Source organism: Pogona vitticeps, chromosome 4 (assembly GCF_051106095.1).
Source record: "Pogona vitticeps strain Pit_001003342236 chromosome 4, PviZW2.1, whole genome shotgun sequence".
Lineage (NCBI taxonomy): Eukaryota > Metazoa > Chordata > Lepidosauria > Squamata > Agamidae > Pogona > Pogona vitticeps.
The window spans coordinates 73,808,198-73,833,179 of NC_135786.1; the positions used below are offsets into that span (position 1 = coordinate 73,808,198).

General features: G+C 39.7%; 1 long non-coding RNA gene across 1 annotated transcript; it reads left to right on the forward strand.

The window, feature by feature from the left end:
* The first annotated feature begins 67 nt into the window (after window positions 1–67).
* Window positions 68–19,684, forward strand: LOC140706651 (uncharacterized). Its single transcript, XR_012086426.2, has 2 exons — window positions 68–11,799; window positions 12,384–19,684. It is a non-coding gene; the product is annotated as an uncharacterized LOC140706651 (long non-coding RNA).
* The last annotated feature ends 5,298 nt before the right edge of the window (window positions 19,685–24,982 follow it).

A 24,982-nucleotide genomic window follows, 5' to 3' on the forward strand; every position in this document is an offset into this window, starting at 1 on the left:
ATGCAAAGAGGGCAGTAAACTTGACAAAGTCCAGACAGACAGATTCAGGAGTTTGCATACAAAGCACCTTTAACATTTTCATATTATTTTTCCAAAAGAAAGAAAAAGGCCAAAGGATTTCATGCACCAGACACAGATTAATTTGCAAGTTTGGTTCAATTCAGAATAAAATCTGGCTATTCTGCTTTAATCTGGCCCATATCAGGTTGATTTAGATCGCTTCTGATGTGTCAGATCTGGCACGCACTGCCCTAATTAAGTTCATTTGTTCTTCTCTAGCTCAATATCCTCTCTACAGATTGAAAGTTGCTGTCCGGTATTTCCTACTCAAGAGCTGTTTTTATACAGAATGCAGATTAGGATGCAGTTTCTTCCACTCAGAAAAAAAGTGCATGAGCATGCATACAGTAAGTGACAGATCAGTAAATCGTCACTTTCTCCCTCGCCACCCCATACTTGCAAATGCCAGGATTTGAACCCAGGAGTTTCTGCATGTAGAGCAAGTCTTTGTCCGCCTTGCTTTGTTTAACCACCAAGAGTCTCATGGCCTCTTTACTAGACATGGAGTAATGCAGACATCACCATAGATAGTAGGCTTCAGCCCAATAAAGTTTGTGCTAAATAGAACATGTTTGTCTGTACAAAACTCCTTGTTGTTTTTGCTACAAGAGATTACAAACTAAAAAAGCTACCCCCCAAAAAAATGCTTTTGATTCTCCAAACACCTGATTACAGCTGTTTTGTTTTTTCTTTAATCTCTTGATGTTGTAGTTTTACTCTTTTAACTAATGTTTTGCTTTGAGGGGGAATAATTTATCTTAGGAATTATGGTGTTTAATGTGATTTTTATTAGTTTTATTATGAATTAATAAAAGAGAATTCTACAATCATTTGTAAGCTTCAGGAAAGACTCTTGTATGTTGCCCATCTTCAATTAGACTGAAGTGTTCTTTAAATCCTAGAAAGCTCACAGATTTGAATCTTCAACTACAGGCATAATTTTACGGTCAAAAACTGATTGCGGGCATTAATTGGCTATCTACTTTTCTCCCTGCAGAGACATGTTCTGCTTTGGGTTAATTTTGGATTAGACTGTTACCTTATCGAAATAACTTCTAGAATTTCCTGTCAGTTGTTTCCAGCCAGGTTTACATCATGATTGTTGTCGCTCTGATCACACAAACAATGGATTGCCTTGTGTGTAGGGATGGGCACAAATTGCCAAAATGATGGTTCATGCCAGTCTATTTTTTGGCCACACAGGTGTTCAGGGGTTCCCAGCCCTGCCGCCTCCTGTGGGCACCCACAGAAAGGCAGCACTCTGAATGGGTGCCCACCAGAGGAGCCGAGCAGGTATTCAGTAGAAAAACAAACTGGCACAACCTGCTGAACCAGAGGTTTCTGCCTATCTCTTGTGGTGTGTTATTAATGCCTTGCAATGGCACAGCCAACTGCCTTTAAAAAAGGGCAGGAAATACTCAGTGATCCCTTGTTATGGTCAACTCTCACATGGCACCTTCAAAACATTGATTAAAAAGAAAAGAAAAATACCTGTGAAAAGGACACCAGTATTAACAGATTGAAAATCAGTCAAGGAAGGTTTCCTTAGTCGTGACCAAATGTAATAATTATGTTGTGGTCTACTGTTAGTTTTCTTCACAACTACCAGACCCATATTTCAAAATAAGGTTCAAAAGTATAGTCTATCATTCTGTATATTAATGCACATTGTTCCTGTTGTTTCCTTTAGCCATCCTACTGCTTACAATTGGTCTTTAAAGTTCTCTCTCTCTGTATTCGCGAAGGTTTTCACGGCCGGGATCTAATGGTTGTTGTGGGTCTTTTGGGCTCTTTGGCTGTGTTCTGAAGGTTGTTCTTCCTAACGTTTCACCAGTCTCTGTGGCCGGCATCTTCAGAGGACAGCACAACCTTCAGAACATGGCGAAAGAGCCCAAAAAACTCACAACAACAACCATTCATTCATTCATTCATTCATTCATTCATTCATTCATTCATTCATTCATTCATTCAATCTCTCTCTCTCTCTCTCTCTCTCTCTCTCTCTCACCTGGCTTTGTGTCTCTTGCTGGAATGTTTATAGAACTGGACTTCAAAAGAACTGAATACCAAACAATTGCATGTATGGAAAGCAACCATATACCATTGCCTCTTAGACTGTGTTTTACAGTGTGATCTCTGTATTCCATTGCATTAGCATAGGTATCCTTCAGTCTCGAGAGACTATGGTAACATGCTCTGAATCGAGGAGTGTCCTCTGCAGAGCATGAAGCCCGGGTAAGGTAATATGGAGGATAGGCTGTTACCCAAGCAGCAGATCCCCCCTCTCCACATTGCTGAAATGGTCCAATGGAAAGGCAAGAGCCAATACAACTGGTTCCAGCAATGTCGCAGGAGTTGGCAGAACGACACATGCTGCCTTCGGGACTCCAGCTCCGGATTTTGCCTCGAGGTTAACTCCTGAAGCCTTTTCCATGAGGGGATATAGCCACAAGGCAGTGGAGGTTTGAAATTGGAGTTTTCCTTCTCCTGGATGGGCTGCCTTACATGGCTGACGAGCCCCACCTACCCGGCCTGCTCTTTAATATGTCTGAAGAAATGGCTGAAGAAGATCCATGAAAGTTTACATTAAAATATAACAGCCTTTAAGGTGCCAAAACATTTGGGCTTTTTCATTTTTCATTTTTCTTTTGTTTTTGCCTGACATGCATGCAAAGACTAACACAGCTACCTCTTCTAAAAAAGAAACAGATGTACTTCCCTTGCCACTTAGGATTGATAAAGGCATGGCACAATCCGTGGAACATTCCTGTCAAAATGGCTCTAAAAATAGATTAAGATGTCCATAAAAATAACTTTTGAAACTAAAGATGCATGACTGAATACTTCCTAACTTAGGTATTACTAGCTATAACTAAAAAATAATTTTGTAATTGCTGGTACCATTAGTCATTGTCTCAAAAATCGTGATTTCCTATCTTACTTGCTTATTTCCAAGTTTTGCTTGGGACCCACCAAATTCACACCTATTTCTACTCCTGTTTCATTTCAGCAAACCATTTTAATGCTGTCAGTATTGCTGTCAATGACAAGTAATCAAATACTCCATCATTCATCATGTTGCTGCCATTTAAGTCTTCTTCTTCTTTTTGTTGTTGTTGTTGTTATGTGCTGTCAAGTAGGAACCGACTTGTAGTGACCCTAATAGGGCTTTCAAGGAAAGTGAGATATTTAAGGATGGTTTTACCAGTTCCACTCCTCCAGTGAGTTTCTGTGGCCAAGTGGGGATTTGAACCTTGGTCTCCACAGTCCTAATCTGTCACTCTATCCACTATACCACACTTGGAATTCAAGTCTTCCCTTAGTGATCTAAAAATATTTTAATACTCTAAATATTGCATATTGCAAATGAAACAATCTTTATGAGCTGCCATACTTTTCCTTGTGTTCCATCTGTGGTTTAAGTTCTACTCTCTGGCTCTCAGTCTGCCATCTGACTCACCCATAAAATCACAAGGTGATAAGGTTTGACTGTCAGTGTAGAAATCTCAACAATACAAGCTTGAATCTGATTGTTCTCGACTGCCATGCTGCTTCGATGTATTTCAGTACTTCCATACATTGGCCCATTTTGTTCTAGCCATCTGCCAGATCATCAAGAGATATGCTCCTGTTCTTTCAGATAATATGTTACTGCTCTTTTACATTCAAATGCCTCTTTTCAAAACTCGAGGTCCATCAATTCATACCATAAATAAATCTGTTAGTAAAATGATAAAGAAAAATAAACACACACTGAACAGTATAAATCACTCATGAAGGTTATAAACAAATCAACTGACAAAAACAACAATTAATAAAACCGATCAAAGTAGCAGGATCACTAACTTAAGGGTTGGTAAATTCTCTGTTTTTTGTTGGTGAGATGTTCTCAAAGGTCTGTCTAAATAATCAGGTTTTTAATTATCTCTTAAAGATAGCCAGGGAAGGGGGCAGGTAGATAACAAGTGGGAGCTGATTCCACAAACACTGTGCTACCGCCTGATGTCTTCTCCTTCCAGGCCTTTCTTCGGGTCAGATTCCTCAACTGCTCCACCTGAGATGAACAAGTAGGGTGGGCAGAACTCATTGCGAGCAGGCATTCTGGCAGGTATAGTGTCCCCAAACTGTTTAGGGCCTTATATGTTAGTATCATCACCTTGAAGCTGGCACTGAAACAAACAGGTAGCCAATGTAAGGCATCCAGAGTGGGGGAAATATGCTGGTATCTATTTAATCCACCTAAAAGCCTAGCTACCATATTCTGGACCTCCTGAAGTTTCTGTATCAGTTTCATGGGTAGCCCCACATTGAGAGCATTACAATAGTCTGTTCTTGAGACTATGAATACATGTTCTTGAGACTACCAATGCATTCACATTAGTGCTCCTTCATTGGTTACCTTCTTGATCCAAGAAATTCTTAGCACCCTCTGATATCTTGATTCTTACCAACATTACAACTCAATAAGAATAATACTGAATAGCTAACATCTATTAGATATGAATTCAGAGTAACATAAACAAAAATTCAAAATAAAAGTTTATCTTACTTGCTGTATATCTTTTACAACTGCCATACAGTATCTGCTATCCAGTAATATTTATATTTTTATATTTTGGTGGAAGAAATAGATTGAAAATTACCATCAATGATTCATGCTCAATAGGTAAGGTAATTGCTTCGCCATACAACTTACCTTGATGATGCCACAGTTCAATGGTGGAACATGCTCTTCGTACACAAAATTCCCAGGTTGAATCCAGGCATTTCCATGAAGGGTTGAAATAGTCCCATCTAAACCTCCAGAGAACCACTGCTGGTCAGCATAAACCAGCTCTCAAGATGTGGTCTTCATCAACTGAATCAAACACATCTGGAGGGCATCAAGATGTAAAAGGCCAATGTAGACAGTACTGAGCTAAATAGACAAATTATCTAATTCAGTATAAAGTAGCTTCTTATATTCCTAACTAAACTCAGGTCAACTATTAGGTCCAAGCATCATTTGAAATAAACACAAAGTAACAGAAACATTTTAATAAAAATAAATAAATATTTTTTCTCAGATATGTTTATCTTAAGTTGTGTCCAAATTTTGTATCTTTTCTTCTTCTCTTTGCAAAATATATGTCTGCAGAACTCTTTCTTTTGTTGTTTTTTACTGCTTTTTGCTCAAAACTCAGATATGTGTTCTATACAAATTAGGTTGGGTTTTGCCCAATACTTTTAGAGCTGCATATGCCATGGGGAGAAGGTGCATTGTGATGCATACATGATAGATTTGTATGTGACCCCTCATTTTTTTCACTAATATTTCTGGTAGATAGGATAAAACATTTTTTAATTCTGCAAAAAGCAGAATAATGCTGGCAACACATGTCAAACCCAAGCAACTCTTGCCTAATTTAAATGCATTGTCGTTTTATGCAACATATGTTCATTTTTTAAATACTTGCCTTGCCAGAAGCTAAGGAACCAGCCATAAAAATAAATTAAACCAGACATTGTCTGGTAAAGTTTAGAGGGAGTGGGGATGGCTCTAAGAGGCATTGCTATAGTCATTTCCACTATAGCCTATAAAATGATATAGTTGTATTGAGATGATTAGGTGACTGCATACATGACTACATAGAAATTAATAAGAATACAGCAAATCACTTTTGGTTGTACAAAAAGACAAAGCTGGGAGGCATTTGTGTGGTATTTATGGAGGCTGTCTGGGAGGGACTTCTTAATGTTTCCGATGTAACAGATTTCTCACTTACTTCTGAACTTACTTGTAGAAAAGGAAGATGTTCCATCACAATTATTCCTGAGAAGCATGAATTTTCAACACGACATTTCATTTCCATGCTGAAAATCCTTCTCTCTCTCTCTGCTTCAACCATTACTCTAAAACGTTGGTCGAGCAATCCCTAGGCATGTGTACTGTCTTCAGAGAAACACATACAAACAGATGGTATCAGGAGTATTTGTTTGATTCAGGAGGGACTCCGGGGCAGAGCAAGGAGATATTGTTCACCCTAAAGCAGAGCACCACTACCGGAGAACCTTCATGTCCCAATCAGCATTTGCAGGATTTTTATTTGGACTGGGGAAAAGGGGAAATCAAAAGTTATACAGTAGACTTTGGCACCAAAGAAAATGAGTGACAGCTGGACACACACCAATAAAGCCCAAAATCTCCTCTGAACATTGTAACCACCGATTGGCTCCAGGCATTTTTGCAGAACTGTAGGATGATGAGAAAGGTTGCTGTCATCATTTAAATAGCTTTTTATAAACTGGAATGGTCTTTGTTTTCTTACTTGGCTGAGTTTACAGAACTTTACAGAAATATTATTGCACTATTAGAACTGAGTGTATGCTTTAACTATGGAAGAATGTTGTATGGGGTTTGAGTGGATGGATCACACAATTAGGGTGGCACATATGCCTAGATTGTAGCTGTATGCTCCCCCCCCCCCCAATTTGCAAACATGATTTGTCTTTGTCTTTTTTTAAAAAAAATGGAAATCAAGAAATGTAAAAACAACCCCCTCGTCCCAGTGATGGAGCAGGCCGTAAGGTCTCCCAAAGGGTACAGGGCAGATCAATCCGGATATGTATGTCCTTGATCCAGGTCCAAATTCAGTCAGGGAGCTTCTGCACAGAACTAGCAATCTCCCTTTGATTCCTCCAGGTACTTGCATGAGGGTATTGTTTTGCTCAGGGTCTCCTCTCTAATATGGATAACCCCAAATATAATAATTAAATAAAGAATATGTGAAATCTCAAGGGTGAACCATATTGATGAGAGGATGGAATGATAAGATTTTGCTCGGACCCTCCCTTTTTGGTATATTCATGGTCAGAAATCTACAGACCTTCCAGAGTCGCTTTCCTCTGTTGTGGATATAGGATTGACTAGTGACATGAAAGCAATGGGCAATGCTTCGGACAGTGAGAGAGGGAGACCTTCCATCTGCTGCAGCCCCATCCTATTGCACCCCAAAAACCATCTGGGGGCTCTCTGACGAAGCTTTCCAATGTCACAGAAAGCTGCAAAGGGGAAGAAGGAGGGAGGAAAGATTTCACACTACTTGGCGCATCCAGTTGAATTTGGCCCCAAATTAGCAGGGTGATATCAATAAGAAAAGAGTGCCACCGAGATTATGCAGAATTCTTGAAATTAGTAAATTGGGTGACAGGTCTGATGATTGTGTGGCTTGAAAGCAAGCATGAGAAATTAACATTGAGAAACTATAGGTAAGATAAAGTGGGTTAGTATGGTTGTTGTGGGTTTTTCGGGCTCTTTGGCCGTGTTCTGAAGGTTGTTCTTCCTAACGTTTCGCCAGTCTCTGTGGCCATTGGCATCTTCAGAGGACAGCACTCTGGGTTAGTATGCTTAAGACATCCATGTGCACATGTATTATAAAGATCAAAGGAATTCATCAAAAGAGGGAAGGGGGGTGGTTTCTTTTCCTTTTCCTTTCTTTCTTTTTTCCTTTTTGCTGAAGCGCTTTGCACTTTTCTTATTGAGCAGGCTTCCATTACACACTGAAATCATGAGACACAAGGGGCTTCTCTACGAGCAGCTGGATCATAAAAATAATAAGACCAACTCATATGCTGTCTCTTGACCTATCTATATACTCAAAGCAGAAACACTTTAATATAGATAGCTTCATCCTTTAGATCCCTAGAACTTTATTTGAACTCTTGGCTGCAACATAATTGGCTTGCAAAATTACAGTAGCTATTAAGACCTGGAACTGAACTTTATTCTTCAGGAGACCGCACTAAATTCACAATAACTCCCTGGATCACAGGAGAAGCTTCTATGAACAGAATAGGAGGCTGCCATCCTGGCACAGATTAACAGAATCAGCCATTATATTTAAATACCATAATCTGAACATGATGTTCCGTTCCTACTGTCAGCCTCAGATTCCCCTTAAGGCAGCGATGCCATTTCTTCCCTTCCTCTATAAATTTAATGCCACATTCTCCATTCGGGTGTTTTGTTGAGTATGCTTTGCTTATTTCATTTAACAGTATAAACAACTGGGAAGAGTAATATTTGCCATGAGAAACCACTCTTATGAAGAAGCCAAATGCTGAGCGTTTTAGCCGACTGACCCAGCCAGGAAAAAAAGAGGAAAAAGGCATAGTGATAGGGTGAAATAAGGGCACAAATTCATTTAACTATTAAAATTCTCCTGTCCTGCAGTGAGGCCTCCCAATAGTCTAGGAGCAGGGGTCCACCATGATACTCTCGCCATATAAGTGTAAGCCTCCAGACCTGAGGCCCAGTAGTGCACCAACCTCCCATCCCTGACCATTCTACCTCAAGGAAGCCTTTCCAAGTGTCTTTTCTCTTCTGGTCCCAAGAAGTTGTGACCCAGCTGAGCCTCAAAAGATGTCCTTTAGGTGAGCCCCTGAATCTCATGACTCAAGAAGCACTTCAGTGAACCCTCAGTTGCTCAAAAGTACCCTCACCGCTAACAACTTCATTTCCCACATAACAATGCCCCCTGCCCCCAATGCTGGAGGACTGTACACATCCTTCAATATCTTGCCACAAAAAAAAAAATCCAAAGGAAAAGAAATCAACTCCACATTGCAGATTATATTCCTTGAGGTTTCAGGGAATGTGATTTGCCCTCTAAATAGAATTCTGCTATCTCTAAGGTCAATCAGGCCCGTGGTCACATGGAATTTACTCATGGACTATCTTCCTTTTCAGATTTAGCTCTCCAAATTCAAGAACTAAGGTGAGGTGGGGCTGACTTTCTTCCTCTCTTTACAAGTTAGGATCAATTATTTTATTGAACATCTGAATAAGACCTCTCTGCAATTTGAATCTGATTCTGATGAAACAGAGGAAGTTTTAATCCAGTACCTGTGACAGTAGTGCACTTTATGTGGGCAAATACCCTGTTTCCCCCAAAATAAGGACTAACCTGAAAATAAACCCTAGTATGATTTTTCAGGATGCTCATAATATAAGCCCTACCCCCAAAATAAGCCCCAGTTAAGTGAAACTCCACCCTCCACAATTGTGCAGCAACCAGAAGATGACATTACTGTTTATTTATTTATTTATTTATTTATTTATTTATTTATTTATTTATTTATTTATTTATTTATTTATTTATTTATTTATTTATTTATTTATTTATATCCTGCCCTTCTAGACAGGAGTCTATTCAGGGCGGCTCACAATATATTGTAGACAAACAAATAAAAACAACAATTAAAATCTACAACAACAATAATAATATGATCATTTGAATAAATATTTGAATAAGTATTTGAATAAATGTAGCTTGTTGTAAATGAAAAAACAAAATTCCCTAATGCATTTCTGGAGCAAAATTTAACATAAGACCCTGGCTTATTTTCAGGGAAACACAGTAGCTGGGGCTAATTCCAGAAAAGGCTCTGGTGGTGTTGGTCCAGAAGATGAGATGAACTCTGAGTGGAGACAGCCTTTTAGATGTGGTTATGCTGTTGTCTGCTTTTAGACCTGATTTTTCTGGATGTGCAGGTTATAGCTATGGCTACTTTTGTATTTTTTTTTTCAGCTAAAATACCACCTACATTGCTTCCTCAATTGAGATCAGACAATTCTCACACATAATTTGGTCACATCCCGAGTGGTTTACTGTAGTGTCCTCCATATGGCAATGACTCTGAAAAGCATCCAGAAACTTCAGCAGGTACAAAATGCAGCAGAACCCATATAACAATTTGCATTATTGCTTATTTCTCGTTTTTTTGTTTTTCCCCCTCCTCCTTTTTGTTTGTTTGTTTGTTTCTTTTTGTTGGTTCGTATCTGTGCTTTGTGCCACCAAGTTGATTTCACATATGGTAACTCTAATACGGTTCCTAATGTGTGTTAGATATTTCAGTATCCATGGCTTAGTGGGGGATTTGAACCTAAGTCACCTGGGTCTGAGCATGACACTACAATCGAACCTCGTGGTGCAGTGGTTAAACCGCTGTACTGCAGCCAAAACTGTGCTCACGACCTGGGGTTCAATCCCAGGTAGCGGCTCACAGTTGACTCAGCCTTCCATCCTTCCGAAGTCGGTAAAATGAGTACCCAGCTTGCTGGGGGGGGGGTAATGTGTAGCCTGTATAATTAAATTGTAAACCGCCCGGAGAGTGCTTGTAGTGCTATGGGGCGGTATATAAGTCCAATAAATAAATAAATAAATAAATAAATAAATAAAATGCTGCAAACAGTGTTGGCTCTCAGCAAAAGAGACCTATAGAGTCTTCCTGTTTGATGTTTCCTGCACAATGTCTTCAAACCTAGAGGCCCGCTTACACATAATAGCATTTTCAGAAGCCGGGTTGTTGGAGGGATGAGAAATAGCAGTGGTGTCCATGCTGCTAAAATCTTTTTTATTTCACTTACTTTTAAAACAGTTTGATGGTTTTATCTCCTTGTTTTTTTTTAATTTCTTCTAAACCGCTCTTATATGGTTACTGTTACTTTTATTGTTGTACTAATTATTCTGAAGTGTCTCAGAACAGTTATAAGCCACCTTGAATCTTTGTTTTTTAAAAAAGGTAGATATGTCTGAATGCAGGACAACAAATAAGCATTTTATATTACACAGAGAAAACTTTGAGGCATTGGATACTCTCATTTCCCCCTAAATGATTAAAACTTACTGTTAATATAACATCAAAAGGAGAAGAGGGAAGGCATAATTAAATCTTTTACTTTCCATAGCCTGCTCACTTATAGCAAATGTGGGAAGAAACTATCACTGGAAACTTGGTTGTGTATTCTATATATTCAGTAGACATATTTACTAATTCCAAGTAAAAAAACCAGTGTGAATGCAGAGTATGATGATTTGCATGCAGTTATCAGGACTAAGTGCTTAGATTAGATAATAATAGTACCTGTTCCATGAACACCTTGTGGCGCATTTTACTGTGCTATGTAGCTTTTGATTTAATATGTGTGGGAGAAAGTGTTTTTAACACCTTTTCAGGAATCTTGTGAGCCTGGCACAATTACCATTGGCTTAAACAAATTAGTTCTCGTTTAAGTGGTGCCTACTGACTGCTTGATTAACTTTGTGGGCAATAAACCTTCTAATTTTATTTTACCACAGTATTTAACACTAACCCTATTTATGACCCAAACCATTACATAATGCTGAAAATGCAGTCTCCCAAACAACTCCACACTCCATAGGCACCGTTCAGGAATGACATTTCTCCGTTGAGAGTGGAAAGAAGGATAAAAGTGTGGCGGAGGCTTCTGGACAGTCAGGACACACCCAAGGATATCAGAAATTACAAGCTGACTAGATAGTTCATTGTGCTAGTTATTTGACTGCACAGCCAGAGGTTGAGAGTTCAACTCCCACTGTGCATCCCAAAAGAGCCTGTGTAGCCTTGGGAAAGCTAGATAGTCCCAGGTCAACCCCGGAGAAGAAGAAGAGAGTAGTAAGGCACTTCTGAGTACTCTCTGCCTGGAATACCCTGGAAAGGGTTGCCCTAAATAAGATTTGATTTGACAGCACAAGATTATGTCCATATAATATTGAACGATTGACAATTTGCTTTGATGAATGATGAAATTTGGTGGTGACACCTGAAATATATAAGTAATTTTCTGATATTTCCTGTGACCCCTCAAAATGAAAGAGCTGGAGAGAAAACCACAACACTGATGGAGCAGATGACATTTTCTGAAACACACATTCCATAAGATGAGGAAGATGGCTGGTATGTCTTATGATTCAGCAGATGTACATGTTTCATGGTCGAAGACTGCACTTTTACATGCACATTAATTATTATTTGATACTGTAAATTGCCATGGATAGTAAGATGACCACATGGGTGTGCATTTTGTTTTTGTTTTTTTAACAGTGGATTAATTTTGGTTAACTAAAACCTGTCTGTGACTGCAGTGCCATCTCTAGGCCCTAGACTGCAGATGTCTCTAGCCTTCTTTAAATTCAAAGGAAGGGAACAGGATAAGGCTGTTGATTTATCCATAGGGTCTCTAGTCATCTCCATGAGGTGCTTCCCTCTGCAAGGTCTACAAACTCTTCCAGAAGTTAAAAAAGATGGGAGTGTGGAATGAGGAAGGAAGGAAGTTAAAGTTCTGGTTGGTAAGGATACAGGGAAGAGAGTGAGCAGATGAAAATGCATCAGACTGGCAAAAGACCAGTGAGAATGAAAACAAGTGATGGGGGAAGAAGAGAAATAAGAATCTTCTCTAGAGAGATAGCTGCAGGCAGACCTTATCTGTTAATATCTTTACAGGACCTGTAGGTAGCTGCATGTGGTACTTCCCTTTTCAGGCCATCCAGAATGTTTGAAGAATTAAAGGAGAGAAAATGCTTTGCTTGGTAACATGGAGAAAAAGATGGATGAGAACTGGAGTTGATGTGAAGAAAGGACCTGCAAGAAAGAAACAATAGAGAGTAGAGAAAGCAGACAGAGAAATGCAATAGGTGGAAGAATGAATTCATCTAGCCGTTGTGAAGCTGGATTATCTCTGCTAGTTAGTAAATAAGGGCCAAATAAATCAGATTGCTGGAACAATAAAGAAATAAGCTTTCTTATCACTGGACAGGTCAAATTAATTATGCTAAATAGCTGAAAATTGAGAGAAATGGAACAGAATTAGCCCTTCAAATAAAGCTTGAGGCAAAGCCTGCAATGAGACTACTTCAGAGTGATCCAGTGATATTTACAAATCGAAACCTTGTGCTGTCTTCCCCCTGGCTCCTGATGACACTGATTTCGGTTCTCATCATGGACTTGTGTAGAAGAATCGCAACATATGGAAACACAGGGTGTAAATGTAGAACTCTGAGTTATTGTTGTCACTGGGAATGGAATCCCTTCAAAAAAAAAATTCAGCAATTATTACTGCTGATTTTTGATCCAGCAGTTTTGTCATTTTAAATGCTATTTACATAATTTGATTTTTTTTAAAAAATACAAAGTGTTTGGGGAGGAAGCTGTCTTTGAGATCTCAGCTCAGAATGTGATAGACACTTATGGACAAAATCCATCATTTTTAGAAGTTCATTAGAATATAGGCAGAGTGATTGTTATGGGTAAAAATCATGAATGACTGATAATGCTGTTCGATCTGTAAGTTGGGTATTGAGTCTAAATGTATGCTGTGGCAAGTACAAGGGACAGAATTTGATACAAAGAACAGTGTCAATCAAAAGGCTTCCTGCTGTTGTTTCCAGGTAACAAGTGGCATAGATCCTACATGGCAAGTAGCCATGGCATAACTAGTCTTCTATGAGTCTACCTAATTCCATGAATCTGGCTAATCTTCTCTATAGCCACCTATGTTAGTGGCTTAGCTCACCCCACATGAATTGATAGATGGTTCTTCTGCTTTCCTGAAAACCTGCATACTGTAGCATTTGTATTTCAATACTGTACTGCAATGGCAATACAGTATTGGCAGGCCTTTAAGGTTATAAAAATAGATCTCAGCTTGACAAAAATGTGACAATATTGTATTCCTTGTGTCTAGTGAATTCACTATCCCACAGTAGGCTGAGTATAATTTTCTCTTGTAAAAGTAGACTTGTCATAGTCCATGTCATGGGTTTTGTTGCATAGTAAACAAGTGCACTTACAAGGACAGCCCAAGGCAGTAAGCTAGCCTATCTGTGTATAAACCAGGTATCCAGTAAGATAAAAAGTCAAAATAAAAGTCTTTCCACTGAATAATAAACATGATCTTCCGGTTTCATCAGTTTCTCCTCAGTTTCTCTTTACCAATTTTCCCCCAGAACTTTTCTTTCTTCCCCAATTCTTTTTCTAAATGATACAGTTTATTTTAAAAGGAATAAGTGTGCTATCTGGATCTAAGTCAATAGGCTAGTAAAAAAAAAAGAGAGAGAGAAAAACACACTAATTAAACCCAAGAGTAGGAAGGAGGTGTGAAAAATACTGAACATAAGTATCATGACACATTTAAATGTGTAACTGAAAAGGAAACAAGAGCTAACATAAAGAAAATACAAAAGACAAACAGGATCTTCCATTAACAGCCTTTGCAATAGGTAGGCCACCTGAAACAAATATCAGAACATTTTCTTCTACCGTTGTTATGCACTGTTTCTTCTGTTTCCACACAACTCAACCACATGTGTTTACGTTAACATGTTTCAGTACCAACATTAGAAGCATAAGGGTATTGGGGGAAACCACATGTACATGACACATGTACTGCGGTAGCTCAAAGTAGCTGCAGAAAAGTAATAAGAACTAAGCTTGAAATGCATATGATTTATTTTACCATAGATGTTTATAGAAAGGAAGCATTGTTTGATGTGCCACTCTTGACCCTGTGTTGGAAGAATATTCTCTTCCTTGTGACAATGACAGAATGACAGAGACAGGTGGGAGAGTTTGTGCCTTCCACATTGAAGAGGCAGGGGATTCCAGGGAAATGGCAAGGCAGTATTTGGGACCAATACGTAAGGAAGAAAACTCAGAGTTCCAACTCCACAGGGTTGACTATCTGAGGGACGGTACAAACAGATGTTGAACGACAATGGGAGAACATGGTTCGGGGGTTGTTGTTTTGTTTTGTTCTCACACGGACAAAGTCTAGAAGGGATGACTAAGACTTATTTCAGAAACTCTGAGCTCTGCCATGATGCCGAATTCAACTGGGGAAAAAAATCTGGAATGGAAAACAAGGAAAAAGAGCCTTTGCTGGGGGAAAAACAAGGAAACTAGGGAATGAAGGCAAAGAGTACCTGCTAAACACTAGAATGTCCATGGTTTTCCAATCCAACTCCTCTTATTTTTGTTAATGTAAAAGTCACAAACCATAAGCCTCTTGTGCAATTAGGAAGGGGCCATGTCTCAAATAGACTACTGTTTCCAGTGTCCGTTTCTGGTTTGTTCATTCAACAGACATCAATCAGTAGAGCAGCAAAGCCCTTCTCCTGAGATGTGGGAAAGTGGCTGGTGGTTGTTAAAGACCAGGTGACAGCAGAGTCTGGTCCTCCAGTCTTTGTTTGACTACAACTCCCAGCATGTCTCACCATGAGTTGCTTTGGCTTGGGCTGATGGAAAGGACAAAGACCAGGAACATCTGGAATCATCCACTTTGTCCATTCCTGCCATATGCAATACTGAGTTGGCTAAACAGGCCTACACATTATGTATGTGATAGCTGATGATATTCAGGTAAAGGAATACTTTACTTGCACAATGTCAGGTATTTCTGTCCTCAGTTATAATTTTTTTAAAGTATAGCAAACACCTGGTTCATTTAATGAGGTGGAGGTAAAACGTCTGGAGCACTCAGTATTTTAATTCTTTGGAAAGACCATATTGAAGGCAATCAGGATGTTTGCAATGAAGGGAGAAAAACAGGCCCCTGGTTTCCCATGTCACATGAGGAATTCGAACACCTCCGTAAGGCTTATATCTTGTCCATGTATATGCCACATTACATTTTTGCTTGCGGAGGAATTTACTTGAATCTTGTCATGTGTTGAAACAACACAGCGGGCTGGACAACATCAGAAGATGGATGTATCTTCTTCACTGGCAATTTTTAAACAGAGTTTGGTTGGCCATCTGTTAGGTTTGTGTCGACTGTGGATTCTTGTACTGGAAGGGAATTGGATTGCATGACTCTTACGGCTCCCCATGGTGTGCACTGACCCTGCTGATTGCCAGATGAGCCTTTGGTTGCCATGCAAATAGTTTCACTCTCTTTCTCTCTCTCTCTCTCTCTCTCTCTCTCTCTCTCTCTCTGTGTGTGTGTGTGTGTGTGTGTGGTCATGTTACTGCATGCAAGGGGATATCTTAGGCTAATCCAGATCTTTAGCCAATCCTCTCCTCTCCCTTCTCTCACTTACTACGGACCATCTGTACAGCATACAGAGTCCTTCTACCAGGGCGGGGTATCATTAACATCGATGGGGTGCATGGTGCTACATCATACAGTCTCTGAATGGAGATGTGAGATGTTTGCAGCAGCTTTTCCATGGTAATATATCAGTCAGCCGCTCTAAGTGCAATATGCATCATTGTTGTTTTAGTCTGATGAATTTAGCTTATTGTTGGTGCCAATGGAGCACTTTGACAACACAAAATTCTTTATCATTCATGGTTGACCATAGCATACAATATGCCACAGCTGCAGTTTATATGTTTATATGCATATATGGGGGGGGGATGGGAATCAAGCAGAGGGCCTTCCCTTAGACATAATTTGGAATAAAGCCTTGTAAACCTAATCCAGGATTGCTTTTGACATTGCTTAGATAGTTTTATTTATGATTTCAGACATACAGGTTTCAGGCTTAAGTTGTTGAAAACACTTTTTGTGTGTTATATATGACGCTGCTCATCTCTTTGGTGTAGCTGGCACTGGAAATATTAATCAGGCCTGCTAAGGATGCTTCCCTGCATACTGCTTGATAAATAATATCCACTTCAGAGTTGAGTATGTACGAGCAAAGGTTAATGGTCTGGCTGATGCACTGTTTCATTTACACTGGCTGTGATTCAGTTTGCTGGCACTGAAATGGGACAAGAGACCATATGCTGCATGACACATGTTGTAGAGCATTGGCGGCCAAGAGTTTTTGCTCCCCAAAGAACTGTACAGGAGCATAAAGAGAAACACAATTCCCATCCTGCAAGGATGTGTGTTTTCTGTTAATGTTTTGTCAAGCAAACGCTCTACTCCGTTAAAAAAAACCTGCCTGCCTGCCTTCTCTTTTAGAGAGTCATCCTTGTGAGGTTTAGAAAACTCCCCCCACTTCTGAAAAATGGATCAAACAGAAAATAAGTGTAAGTGTACTAGCCAGCGGCTGAGTTGCAGATAATAGTGACCCTAGCTAACACAGAGAGATGTGTTTGCTTTGTCTTAATGTGCCACCAACTCACCTTCAGTTTATGGCAACTCTTTGAATGAGTCACCTCTGAAATGTCTTATCACTAACAGCCCTGTTCAGCTCTTGCAGACTCAAGACTGTAGTAGTTTCCTTTATGGAGTCAATACATCTCATATTTGTTGTTTCGCTTTTCCCGCTGGCATTTCCTAGCAATATTGTCTTTCCAGAGTCTTGTTGTCTCATGATGTGCCCAAAATACAAAAGACCCAGGTTTCAGGGATGGGGTCTCGAGTTGCAGAACCCACTCACTTCTCCCTTTTTTTCCTGGGGAAATAAGGTTGTTTTCAGTAGGTACTTGGACTTGCGGTTTGGAACTTGGTACCAAAGACTCGGACTTGGGTTCGGACCCAAAGACTTGCCAACATGGTTGTTGTGGGTTTTTCGGGCTCTTTGGTCGTGTTCTGAAGGTTGTTCTTCCTAACATTTTGCCAGTCTCTGTGGCTGGCATCTTCAGAGGACAGGAGTAGGAACTCCTCTGAAGATGCCGGCCACAGAGACTGGCGAAATGTCAGGAAGAACAACCTTCAGAACACGGCCAAAGAGCCCAAAAAACCCACAACACCCATCAGATCCCGGCCATGAAAGCCTTCGAGAATACTTGCCAACATCCCTGTCAGTTTTGTCAGTTTTGCCTCTAAGGGAATTCAGGGCTGATTTGATGTAGGACCCACTTTTTCATCTTTTTAGCTATCCAGAATATTTGCAAAGCTCTCCTCCAGCTCTGTACGAATAATTTTTCCTTGTTAGCATTCTTCACTGTCCAGCTTTCACATCCATACATAGTAATTGTGTTGACAATCTTGGCCTTGGTCTACACTGACACATCCTTACACCTGGTGATCTTTTCAAGTTTTTCCATAACTTCCCTTCCAAGCCTCAGTCTTCTTTTGATTTCTTAGCTGCAATCTCCATTTGGATTCATGAATGAACAAAGATATAAAAAAATCTGTAAGAATTTTGATTTCTTCAGTGTTGACATCAAAGTTATGTAATTCTTCTGTTGACGTGATTTTACTGCTCTTAATATTCAAGAATGGGCCTGCTTCTTGCACTTTCACCTTCGCCAGGAGCCATTTCAGGTCATCACTGCTTTCTGCCAGTAATATGGCATCATCTGCATATCTTAAATTATAAATGTTTCTTCCACAGATTTTCACTTCACCTTCGTCTCAATGCAGTCCAGTTTTCAGTATGATACGTTCTGCATACAGACTGAACAGACTGGGAGATTAAATACACCCTTGTCTGATACCTTTGGGAAACCAATATATTTCTCCATATTCTGTAATAAATCTAGCTTTTTGTCCAGAGGAGAGATTATGCATCAAGACAATTGTAGCCCACCCATTTCTCTTCAAATAGTCCAAGCTGATGCAAACTTGTTAGCTAGCTGTAAACCAGCAGTTGAAGCCATGGTTTATTGCTGTCTTATGAACTCTGGTTTGTTGTTATACCCAAAAGCAGAAATGCAGATTCTCTCTCATTTGTCCCTCAACTGAAACAGATGCTGATGGACAGAGCAGGAGAGAAGGAGACAGACAACTAATTGGAAAAATAACCATGGCTGGCTTGGTCATCTGCAGGACAGCAGTATATGGCTAAATAAACACTTCATGTCCAACTTAAACAATGGCTTAGAATGACATAAACACAGCTAGTGAAAGTTAGATAATGAGAATGCATGGCAAATTAGGATATGATGATTGATGTTAGTGACAGTAAGAAAAACTTATCAAAAACCAAAAGATGGAGGCAACGGTATTTTTATCTTAAATCAACTAAAGATGAAGAAGCCACTTTCCCGTCTCTCACAGTGGCAGTAGAAGAAATGGCTATACTGTACAGTATGTATGTTCTATATCATTACATTTTTTTTGTTCAAGGCAGAATTAAATTCCTATACTAGGCATGCACAAATCCATCATTCTCTGAAATCAAGACATACTACATCCATGGCAAACCTAACAGGATCCAAAGTTGTAAATGAACATCTGAATAATATTTTGTAGTATATGTGTATATATATAGTTTTAGAAGTCATGTATGTACTTTTTACATCAAATCCCATTACAGTTATTGGGTAAGACATAAAAAAAAAACACAAAACTCCATGTTCTGCATTATCTTGAACTTGTAATTAACTCTCTGCCTTACTGCTACACCAAGGAGAAGGAGAAGCAAAGCAACTCTTGAATTTCATAAACCCAGGTCAAAATGTGCAAATTCTACCCTTTAAAAATTGCACTCCAAGGGCAAGCAAAGGCTTAGGTTGTTCATATTTACAAAGCAGGTAGGATTGAGTTTGCATGCTGGCCTTCATGTGTCAGGGCAATCTTGATTCCAACTTGATGTTCCAAAGGGCGGGGATTTCATCTTAGCATGGCCAGCTCTTTAAATTAGGTTAAAAGACAGCCTATTATAGTGCCAACAAAGTGAAGATAATCACACATGCCAATCTGCAACTATACATCCTCCTATATTGAATCGCTGTCAGTTTCAGGCAAACACCAAAAATCTCCCGACACTGCACATGTCATTCGGTAGCCCATGGGCTTAACTTTGTCAAAGTCACTTTGTCCTTCAGCTCAGAGTGCTAATTGCTCAGACATTGCTCTAGAGAAGTTGTACCAAAGTAGAAGGGTGACTCTCCTTGTTTAATTTTCCTCCTTTTCAGAAGAATGCAGTCAGAAAATGCACCCATGGACAAATCTTGGAAAAGTTAGTTTGGATCACATCTCCTAGAGTTCCAGTGCCAGTTTGGCCACTGTCCATGATGATGGAGGGCATTCATGAGTTGCAATCCAAAAGAGTAACTTTCCCCAGCTTTGCAGAGAGGATCCCTTCCTATGCTGAAGGTGTAGGAAAGCTGTGGTTCTCAGTCTGTCTGGTAACTGATGACCTTGTAACTTAACACATTTTTTGAGATAAGAATTAGACCATCCAAAAGTTTATATTTGTGTACAAATCAGGAAAGTTAATTTCGTATCTCTACCTTTTCTAACATTCCTACTTTTTTAATTTCATGGATGCTGGATGCAATGATAAAATACTTTCACAGCCATTGTAGACACTGTCTAGAGGGGCGGGGTAAAAATCATATAAATAAATAAATAAATAAAATAAATCTCTAGCAGCTGAGCTCTCTGAATAAACTCCAAGGGCAGCACCATGTTGAACACTTTGCAGTAGCCAAGTCTTAAATATATGAATTAATTAAATAGGACCTTGAAATAAAACACCACAGTCTTGTTTAAAAGATACAAGCTAAATTTGGAAATATGTTTTGTCATTTTAGTAAGAACATTTAAATATTCAGGGACCAAATGTGGCTTTGTGTGCCATTGGTCCAATTCTGAAAGACACAATAAAACCCCACCTTGTGTTCCTATTAAACTTAGAGAAAAACGAAGACCACTGAACACTTCCAATAATCTCACCTATTAAATGAAGAATAATCTGATATGTGATTGTAGAAAATTACTTAACCACATCAAAGTAACTCTGTCATCCTACTTCAAGAGCATATTCTGTGAAACTATTTTCAAGCATAAGTGGCAATCTCACAGGCCATTTAACCATCAGCAGTCCTTCACTTAGATCTAAACAATGGGGCTATTCTAAGACTAAAAAGCTGGAACTTTTTTTAACTTATTAACTATTAAAGACTGACCAGCAGTTGTCTATCTTTAACCTTTCTTTCAACTGAAGTATTTTTAAATGTACACGAGAAAAATGATGTATTTTTATTTACATCATTTTGGAGAAAAATTGCATGGGTATTTCTTTGTCACTGTTTTCATCATCATTTTTTTTAAAAAAATGAGTGATTTCAGTTCATAAACCATTCAATATGAAAAAGCTGCCGTGAAGACAGTGGCATAGGGACTACTGTTCTTCCCTTTTCAGGTTTAGAAATGTTTGAAGATAAAGGATTTTTGCCTGCTGGCAGATAGACTGGGGGGGGGGCAATTTAGCTGCCTGTGAATGGGAGTTCCACAGTCTGGAAATAACCACTGAAAAGGCCCTCTCTCATGTCCTCACCAAACATTATTTGTGGAGGCAATGGAATGGAATCAATGTTAGAGGATTCTCTGAAGATCTGAAAACCTCAGGAGGCGAATGGGGGAGAGGCAATTCTTCAAACAGCTTGGATCTAATGTGTATAGAACGTTATAGGTCATAACCAGCATTTCAGATTGTGTCAGGAAGTGGACCACTAGCAGGTGAAGCTGAGGTAGCATGGAACATACAGATGCCTGTAACAGGCTTCAATCAATGGCCAAGCTGCATCATTTTGGACTAGAAGAAGTTTCAAAATGTTCTTCAAAGGCAGTCCTCCTTAAAGGGCTACACCAGTGCAAGCAGGATTCAACAAAGATGTGAATCACTAAATCCAGACCAGGTTCTCAAGTAAAAGAGGCACCTGATGCATTTTTTAAAAATAGTACAAATGCCCTTTTGACCTCATTAAAGACTCAGACCACACGTTTTCTCAATAGTTTTTATCCCAGAGCTATAATTGCAATTAATAATGAGCTTAAAGACCACCAGTAGTGAATAATTAGTTGGACTGTTACTTGGCCTACGGTGTAGATGTTTGTATTTTTAGTGGGGGACTTTTAGTGGGTGGGGAGTGTTTGGGGAATTTTATGTCTGTGCATGTGTCTGGTCTCTGGGTGTCTGTGAAATTCGTTGTATGGGTATACTGTGTATATACTTAAAATGACAATATATTATTATTATTATTATTATTATTATTATTATTATTATTATTATTATTATTATTATTATTATTATTATTATTATTATTATTATTATTATTATTAAAACCTGGACATCCAAGCTCATGGGTGAATCTTGGAGATACTTATGTCAGTTCACTCAAGGCCTTAAAGCAACACTGGCATGTACTAGTAAAGCAAACAAACAAACAAAAACAAAACCTTTAGAAACCTTTATTCAGCAATTCTGAGTGGTACGGAGTTTATAAGAGGGTACAGGAGATTAAACAATCAGTGAGGTGTACTGCTTGAATGTACAGCATTCAGATATAGAAATTACAATGTATAATAAAGGCAACAATTTTAGAAATTGGAAGTCTCAGTGTTAAAAGACTAGTGGCCTAGTTAGGACACCCTCACTGTGAAATGTTCATACCGCAAACAGCCCCTTACTGGCAGCATTTGCCAGTGGCTCCACATCTTGGCTCCTCTGTATAGTATTGGTCCATGCCCCAGTCATATCACATTCCTCTACAGAGTCACCAGCAAAGAATATTGGCAGGATTTCTAACATAAATCTGCTCCAGGGTCCATAAAGGCAGAGGCGACCGCACTTCTCTGCAGTCCACAAGACTGCACATGGATCTTTATCAGGCCTGTTAGAATACCAGGAAGCTTAGCAACTGAATCAATTTTGTAAACACTTGGTCTTTATTTAATAAGCTCAGGAACAGAGCATGGAACATTATTTTGAAAAGGAACTCTTTGTACTATCCATTATTGTGAGGCAGCCAGATTATCATTACCAGTGCTGCATTCATTAAAGTGATCCATTGTGCTGTGGGCTGTAAATGCATCGTGTTGTCATTGCAGCAGGCCAAAAAATATAAAGATTTTCTGGTGCTCTGTAGTGATTGTTATTGATAATACACAGCAAAAACTTTTACAAATATAGAAAAGACAAAGCAAAGCAACACATGCCTTGGGACTGAGAAGAGAATAGCATAACGGTGAAAAATTCCTGTCAAAGAATCACTAAAATGCTTCAAATTATGTTACAAAGTTTTGAAAGTAACTATGTTACTTTTTGTCTCACCCAGAAAAGTATGCATTCCAGATTACTATATTACTTGTAGCTCTGTGAATTGGAGGACCTGGCTGTGGAACCAAGAATACAGAGTTTAACTCCCCACTGTGCATTCTAGGGAGAAAAGCCAGCCTATGTGGTCTTGGGCAAGCTAGACAGTCCCAGACAGCCCCAGAGAAAACGAATGGTAAACAATTTCTGATTGTTCTATCACTAAAAAAACCCTGGCAGAATTGACTTGGAGGCATATCATTGCTATTGTTTAGTTCTTTTCAAGCTGTTCTATGGAATGAAAAGTTTCAGGGTAAGAGATTGTAGACAGATGGGCCATTCTGTTATAGAAGCCACTGTGCAAGCAAATTAGGTAGCTCCAAAGAGTTTGTGACCAGGTCTACAGTCTATCTGTCAAAGAATGAAAGGGATGTTTAGTTTGCTTGTCCACTGAAATTTTTTACTTTTAATAAATGAGAAAATAACAGAGGTTGTTTTTTTTTTAATTGTAACATTACATAATTATGGTATGTAGTGTTTTTAAATGAATAGGTTTCCAGAGGGCCATCCTTGCAGAGCAAGGCACTAACTTTCAAAGCCAAACAAATGGGCTGGCTGAGTGGTTCAATAAAACCCTTAAAACAATGCTGTGGAAGCTCACCAGGGCCTGACCCATGCAATGGCACCTTATACTGGTGCCTTTAATGTTTGCAGTACGGAAGGTTCCACAAGTCTGCTTTGCGTTTTTTCCCTTCAAACTCCTGTTTGTCCAGCAGCCTCAGGGTATTCTAAACCTGATCCATTACAGTGGTGCCTCGCTACACAGTTACCCCGCATGACAGTTTTTTCGCTAGACATTGGCTTTTTGCGATCGCTATAGCGATTCACAAAACAGTGATTCCTATGGGGGAATTTCTCTGGACAATGTTTGGTCCCTGCTTGGCAAACAGATTTTCGCTAGACGACGATTTTGAAAGCTCCCTCCACACTCACAAAACGGGTGTTTTCAGGACCTAAGCTTCGCAAGACAGCAATTTAAACAGCTGATTGGCAGCTCGCAAAGCGGCTTTCCTATTGCCGATCTTTGCTCGACAACGATGATTCTTCCCCATTGGAACGCATTTAAAAGGTTTCAGTGCATTCCAATGGGGAAATGCTTTTCACTAGACAATGATTTTGCTAAACAGCAATTTCAGTGGAACGGATTATCATCATCTAGCGAGGCACCACTTACTAGTGGAGGTCAGGAGAAGACCCACCATGGTCGAACAGGTCCTCGAGATGTGGGAGCATCTTTTGTCTGCTTCTGCTATAGCTCAGGAATACTTAAGGGAGACCCAAAATACCCAGAGATGGTGAGACAACACTCACATGACCCCTAGGAAATTCATACCAGGACAGAAGGTCTTTCTCCTACACTCAGAGACAGCCAAGCTGTTTGTTCAGTGTCAAGGTCCATTTGAAGTGCTTAGGAAGGTGGGCCTGGTGAACTATGAAGTCTCAGAAACAGATAGGTGTCCAAGAACACCTGGCCTTTGAGGAACTTAAGCAGAGATTCTGTTCAGCCATCTAAAATACTCCTGAGTTCAGCAAACTGTTCATCCTCTTCATATATGCCTCCAAGTGAGGGTTGGGTGTGGTCTTGGCTCAGCATTTAGAGAATGGGGAACACTTCATTCTGTTCCTCAGCTGCAAGCTGTCACTGTGGGAACAGAACTACACAGCGATAGAAAGGGAGGCCCTCTGTATCAAATGGACCACCTTCTCTCTGTTGTACTACCTGTTGGGTGCCCTGTTTTTGCCGGTAACTGACCATCTCCCCCTTGCAGTGGTTACAGAGGATGAAGGACTAACACCAGGCTGTCGAGGTGGTACTTAGTGGTGCAAACCTTTGCCTTTCAGATGCAGTATCAAAAAGCCCAACAGCATGTTATTGTGTACTATTGTTCTTGACAGAGTCTGTGGGAAGACGGAGATGAAGAGTTGGACACCTACTTGGAGGAGGCTATGTGGGACAGATGAGCATCCCCTTGGCCACAAGGGTTGGCTCTCCACCTCTCAGAGAGCAAAGGCTGGATTCTTTACCCACAACTCACCTGTGGATGTGGGCATTGTCAGGGTGAGATGGATGGTGCCCTTGAGGCCACAGGTGTGGCCATTGTGGGACTAGGATTTCAGGAGGAGGGAGAGACAGGAGAGGA